Source organism: Chelmon rostratus, chromosome 6 (assembly GCF_017976325.1).
Source record: "Chelmon rostratus isolate fCheRos1 chromosome 6, fCheRos1.pri, whole genome shotgun sequence".
NCBI lineage: Eukaryota > Metazoa > Chordata > Actinopteri > Chaetodontiformes > Chaetodontidae > Chelmon > Chelmon rostratus.
The window spans coordinates 11,295,136-11,302,602 of record NC_055663.1 but is presented as its reverse complement, the minus strand read 5'-3'; positions in this window follow the sequence as shown (position 1 = coordinate 11,302,602).

The following is a 7,467-nucleotide window of genomic DNA, read 5'->3' as shown; positions in this document are numbered from 1 at the left end:
TTTGTTTAGATAAAACATGTTCAGCAATTTTAACTTGTTACATCCAGTTCAGTTCCTATAAAAAGCTTTTAATTTGTTCTTCATATGAGCTAATAGCTCCCAAATGAATTATTAATAGAAAGTCGTTTCTAAAATTCTTATAATTGATGGCAAGCCTCCAGGCTTCTGATCATCCGGATCCAGACATTAAAACAGTACTCTGCTTGCTGACTGTAATTAATGCTTGTTGGGCAAAGATGGACTTCTGTGCTGTGCTTGTGAGTCTATATATTCCATCACCGCCCTTCACCACCGTGCCCCATCTCAGAGGGTCAGCACAAACCTGAGCTAGCAGTGGCTTCAATCAACCTATTTTGTCACAGCCCAGTCCTAATCTGTCCTGCAATCTAACATGCAGGGTTGGTTCTGCATACTCCGGCCCACTTTTCCCCTGTGGCCCTGCCCTCTGGTGACAATGGTCTGAACCTTCACCACACCACCTGCGACCAATCACCTACCACAGCCCAGCTACAGCTGCTTCCACTCTGCTCATCAGCCACGGCTTTAAAACTAAGCCAAGGACTATGGTCGGCGCTAGATTGTTGTTTGCCACTCTGAAGTGAACTCTACCCGTGTTGCCCATGCTCAAGCCTTGCTTTGCCTGTTTTTGCCTTATTGTGACCCTTATTGCCACGAGAGTTTTTCTTTGTTATTTGAAGCCTTTTGGAGCTGTTTTTGAGTTTTGCCATGTGAGCCTTTTTCTGTTTTTTGGTCAATTTTGGGACATTTCTGCCTCTTTTCTTTGCTTGTGTTTTTGGCCTTTTTTGGAACTTACTGCCATGTGAGCCTTGCCTATGTTTTTGTTTTTGTGAAGATTTGCTTGCTCATTTATTGCCTGCCTGTGCTTCGAACTCTGCCTGCCATTGACTCTGATTCTCTGCCTCATCCCTGTCAACGCTTTTGCCTGAATAAACTACATTTTTGATTGACTTTTTGTCTTTGGTCTGCTCCTGGGTCTCCTAGCCTTGTTCAGCCATTCCACCCTGACACTTTTTCCAGCCTGTCCTCTTTTCCTCCCAGTAACATCTTTACCCTTTCACACTGGCTCTTTGCAGTGTCTTGTCCATCTCCGACCAATGCTTGAATACTACAATCCATGCATACAACTAAATATACCTCTGTCCCTCTCACTGTTCATGCTCCTGTCTTTAACTGGCCCTAATTCTCACCCTTTTCCTGCACTCCCAGAAAAACTATCCATCGCTTTCTCCTCCCTTATATGAAGGTTCTCTGTCATCAAGGTGAAATCTAGTATCAAAGGTAAATGGGTTTGTTTTACGCCTTGTCTGTGTTTGGAGAGTAGCACATTAGCACCACAAAAGCAGGGGCACCATGGCCATAATATGCTCCTCAGGTGCTGGTCAGTCACTAGCACCACCTTTGACCTCTTGCCAGTCGATGCTGTGACAACATTCTGCTGAGTCTCTTGTCCACAGCTGTTGCGTGTCATGTCGTCTTAGAATATTCCTGACCGCCCTATTGGATTTAGCAGTGTCCATCCTGGTCTTAAGTCGGGCTTGGATTCTCATTATCCACTTCTTGTACATATTGTGTAGTAGGGCCCTTATGTAGTGATGTCTCCATGAAAAAAAGGACTCTTCATTGTCATAAAGAATCGCAAAAACTCATTTGTCAAGCATGGATTTGGCCTTTTTTTTTGTTCCCTTGGTTAATACTTGGGGAGACATACCTTCATAATGTGATTTAATTGTGTCATATTTGAAATATTCAACCAGATGTGTCATGCTCATTCATGCTGGGGGCACATGTGCCCTACCAGATTTTATCATTTTATTGCAACTTTTTGTAGTTAAGATTTTTACATAAACATATTCTTTGAATTATGTCATAGCTCATACCCTAAAAAGTCACACACCCGTTATCTATGATACTTGTTTCTTCCAAAAGTTGCAGGATAAAGTCAAACAGCCTTTGCACACAGCCCTCTGGTGCTCATCAGTGCTAGAGGAGATGCAGGCTATAGCTTCAAGGTATATTGCTGAACTAATTAGTAGAGCAGCTGAAATTCAGCTAGTAATACACATGTAATATAAGCATAGTTTGCTTTGCAAGATAGTTAGCCAGGACCAGCTAAATGTAGTAGCCATCTCTCACTTTGGTTGTTTAGCCTTCTGGCTTGCTAGCTTGACTTGTATAGCACAGCGTCCTCTTTCATATTGCTAAAGGAGAGCTGTGTGAATCCTTTGGCAGTGAACTGAGTTTACTGCAGCTTGAGTTTTTACCACCACTATCACAGGTTATATTTAGCAAAACGCTGAATTCATTTTGATATCTGCTGTCAGGCTTTACAATCAACACTGCTCCCAGTAGACCACACACACACCCCAACTGAGAAATTCACTCATGCACTATCAGTGTATACTAAGCTGAATATCAGTAATCCCTGTGTGCAATAATGGGAGTTCAACCACTGTCTCTTTTACCTACATATTGTTTATTTGTATATCCAATCTTTCTCTGCTGTGGGATTGATAAAGAATATCTTATCATATCTTACTGTATCTTATATAAATATACAGCATTTACCCTAACATAAAGTGGGAGATTACTAAAAAAACGTACTAAGTTAAAATGGGCGTGTGTAGCCGATGCTAACCGGTGGCAAACTGATTAATTGCTAGCCTATTAACAGGCATGCAGGGCGTATGAATGGTTCTGATTCACCACTAAGTAGGTGTTAAGATGGCATATGAAGCCTTGCTGGAAGGCCTTGAGGAGACAACACATCTTCCAAGACCAGATTTCATGTTTAAGGAGAGAGATGACCGATCAGCCGTTTCTGCCTGCAGAGACAAGTTTTGCTGCAGTTATGCAGTTTTCTGGAACAGCTTCCAAGTCATCGGACACGCCGCCCTCCCCTGATACCTTGTAAGGTTCAGAGGGTATGTTTCAGAGGGAAATAGCAGATCAGGCTGGGAATTCACAGCCTTCCCTGAGCTGTGCCATCTCAAAGGTTTTAAATGGCTTCATAAGGCCCGACCGTATTAAATTCCCTTGTGATGAATAAAATCAGGTTAACGTGAAGACGGGGTTCCCTGTCACTGCTGGATTGCCAAATACTATTGGACCAATAGACTGCACCCGCACACACATCAAAGCTTCGCCTACTGACTCCATTCGATTCATGAATGATCCGTCAATGAAAAATCCATCAACGGCGTTGTTGCCCGCTGGCCAGGAGGCCACAACAACGACTCCCTCATGTTACACAAACGCACAGTGGGAATGCGTTTGGAGGCAGGAGCTGTGAGAAGCAGATAGCTTGCTGGTCAGCATCTTTTATTTATCTTTTATGCTATTATATCTAAACGCTCCAGTCCATTTGTGCTAAAAAACTTTATATTTTTTAAGTTTGTTTATATTGTTTCCTTCTTCTTCCACTGGTCTGGTATTCTCTTTTCACATCAACATTAATGTCAAACTATTTGTTTTTCACCTGAGCCACAGCGCGTATCTCAGGGGAAACAACATTCACCACCTCGGTTATGGCAGCCCAGGCTTTTTTTTTTTTTTTACCGTCACCCTAGGGGGCCATGATTCTCTCACAACAACCTCACTGCTTGCTCCATAGTGCACCTCTAGGAAAATGTATATTTCCTTGCAATGGGGGTGGGCAGGATGCTGAGAGCAAATAGCAGGCTCACGTCTGCCAATTTCAAATGATTCTGTTGAACAAAGGCTGGGTGTTAAGAATAAAATGTGCAGGTGCACATGCAGCATGAATCTGACAGTAATTTTACATCATTTTGTGTGCAAAGTAAGAACATTTCCAGACACATATTTGTGAATGAGGCTCATTGTATTTGTGGAATAAGGGCAAAAACTGGAATGTTTCGCGCATGTAACCGAGTCATAGTGTTGTACGTCTTTAAAAAAATTTATTTCATTTGGAGCCACTAAATTACCAAAAAAAAAAAAAACAAAAAAAAAAACTGAACTGTGTCTGCACCTGGAAAGGTTTTTTTTTTATTTTACTGAAAGCTCAGAAATGGCAGACATTATACACCTGAGATGAAAAAATCCATTAACCGCACTGTGGGTTCAGAGCAGGAACATGCTCCAGTGCACACAAATGTGCTTCACCTTTGTCCAAGATATAACTGCATAGAAGGGTGTGGGTCCCTGTCAGGTCTAAGAGCGAGTATTCTGCAAGGCAAAAGACAGTTACACAACATTCAAAGCGACACTGTTTGTTCAGCCCTGTATGTCGCCTAATGCTGACAGCCCATCTCAGATGAGTATTGTTGCACTTCGCCGTGTTTCAGCTCTGTAGGACAAAATGTGAGCCAGGACCATTCTGACATGGCTGCCAGATGTGACTCATTTTCTGGGTTGGCTACCTTATGGGCCACATGAGCTGATCTTAAATGAGAATCAGCTCCACTTAGCACTTGGGCCAACGTTTGGCCAGCATCACCATGGAACTGATTCAGACTGATTCAGTGCTGGATTGTTCAATTTAATTTCAGGGAATAGTGAACCTTTCCCTGGGTTTGCTTCCCCTTGAGACAATTATCTGGGCCGCTAACATTTGGCGCATTGGTCAGTTCACCTCACTCTTTTCTTACTCAAATTTGTGGGTCGCTGATGTTTAATTTCAGCCTCTCACTGGCTGTGGCTGCCTGACAACATCAAAAACTACAAAATAGGACAGCAAATAAAGTTGGTCTCCAGCGTGTTGAGTGGCATTCAAGGGATTTAAGAATTGTTACAAATCAGGAACATGTATACTTCATGGTACAAAGTGATGAGAAGCATCAGATATGACAGATAGATAGTGTCTAATGATACAAAACTACTTTTTACACTTTCAGAATTTATCTTTTAAGGCAGGATGTTTATAATGTTGTGCATTTTAATAAGTTATTTATGGGGAAAAACACAATATACAGCTACCATTTGCCCCTGCCGCAGTATGAAGGGTAAACTAAAGGGTGTGGGTCAGTGTTAGTGGCCTCTCAGGAGCAATCAGAAAACGCAGAAAGGTGTTACGAGGATGTTCGAGAGTAATAAAACTGGCAGGTCTTCAGAAATTCCCCCGGGGACTCGGGGAGGCTTCCTGGGGGGAGGAGGCTTAATACAAGTATTGAACTGTGTGCTAAGCCTTGTATATTTGAGAGATTGGCTTCAGTGCTGGTGAATGGTACACATGTTTACAATAACCGCTAAACCAAGAGAATGCTATCAGCCAGACAAAGGAGCCACACCTGCCCGCACATATGCATGCTGCATATCTCTTGTGGTCGCTTTCATTCATCCCCCTCTATCTTGCTATCTCTGTATTCTCTTCCTCCAGTTCTCTCTCTCTCTCTCTCTGTCTCATACACACAAACACACACACACTCTTTCTCAGTTCAGTAGCAGCAGCCAGGCGGCTCTCTCCAGCTGCTGCAGCAGTCAAACAATCACGGCTATAATAAATCATATTGCCACTTCTGGCTGTGCATTCAGTCACAGGCCTGCATATGGATGAAAACACAGCCAGGGCTTTACATCAATGCAGCAAAATTGCTTTGTGTGTTGAAACATGAGCGTGTTGTATATTTATTCAAGGCTGTGCAGAAGTGTATAAATGGCTATCTTCCATTTTACGTAGGCATATACGGCAGGTAATGACCGAATAATGCCCTGCTCTGTTTGGTTCATATGTATTGCAGGGCTGAAGGGGCTGTAGTAGGAATGGGTATGGGTAATATGATGAGTTGCTGAGGACATGGTGGGTGGAAAATGGGGGTAGGGGTAATTTCAAAGGGGAGTAAACACATTATTGTATAAAGAATGAGGCTAGCAACACTCCATGATATTTTATGTAAAGCCAAAAGACCAAAACCAACAATGACTCCATCCTTTAAACAAGCTTTGCCCCGAAAAAAAAGCCTGGTATTCAGTATTTTATTCCTCCATGCCATTGACCTCCATTAAAAGTATGCCACACCATTGCACTGGGTGACAAATAACTTAATTTCAACGAATGTGCCGACACAAATTTATTTTGAGTCAATTCCAAATGCAACATGCTGGTGCTGTAATTGCTCTCTAGTGCTACAAATGTCAATCTGCAGCCGAAAACAGTTCCAAATAAAAGCGCCATTTACTCCCGTTTGAGTAATGTTTGCTAAAACCTACAGTCTGACAGACTTCTCAGTAAGAACAAGAGCAAGGAAAAATACAGACTTATCCATTACATGTAAATTTTTCAGGACATCATCCCAGCAGTCCCACATTAGGCCAGACCAGAATACTAACACCGGAGCAGTGTGTGAATCCTTAGCTCAAACGGTTCCTCTCCTCACACTGAGAACAATGCAAAGAGGGCCCAGCTGGGAAACTGGACTGAAACCTAAACATTTTGTGTAAGTCTGGTGTTAAGTATTTTGCCCCTCCGCCTCTCCAGCGTTAACTATGGAGTTCTCATGGTGCCATTTTCTCATCATTATCCAGGTACTCTACTCAGGGTTACATCTCTGTTCCCAGGACAGTCCAGAGTGTTGCCAGTGTTTCTATGGACGGTGCCCTGTGAGCTAACCAGGGCCTGTGAACAGACAGTCTCCCAGACCAAGCAGGCAGGATTCTCCTCTGGGAAATATGGGACTATACTAAGCTGTTGTTGAACATCAGTAAGTGAAGGGAAGACAGAAAGTCTTTGATAGATTTTGTTCCTGTGGAGTCATCAAAGGCATGGTAGCAGCGCTGCCAACTGTGATCCTATTACCATGAAGTGTTATAAATGGATGGATATTTTTTTTGTAATAACAAAAATAATAAGAAGACGAAGAAGAAGAACCACAGTATATAAAGAGGTACTTTTTAAAATAGATCTTACAAAGTGCTTTTGAAAGTAAACAGCAAAACTTTACGACACTGACAAATGACAAGTCGGCCTTAAAACACAGAGAGCGAATGGTGATGATAAAATAAAAAAACACATCAAACTTACAACAACCCCATCCTGAAATCTTCTAAATCTCCCCTGCTGCTAAGAAAATTACACCAAATGTAGAGGCAAAGTCTCTCCGATGACTTCAGGCTATGCTCAGGCTTGTAAGGTTTTAGAAAGTTCATTATATATCATGGGCCCAGTCCAAGTCCTGTTGTACATTTTTTTTTAAAATGGAGAATATTTATGAGAGTGAAATACGGCCAAGACAGATGTGACGCGACTCCTGTTCTGGCACGTCTGGCAGCCCTGTCGTAGACCAGCTGGTGGGGTAGGAAAGGAGAGAATTTCAATTCAAAAACAAAAGTAACAAAATGTCTGACCTTGATACTGAAATACAAGAATCAGATCCATAGACAATTTCCCTCTGAAGAAAGACATCAAATTACATAACACTGATTTGCTTTATAATCCACCAAGTTATTACAGAAGCCCTGAGAGACAAGCAAGGAAAAAAAAATCTTAAGGAC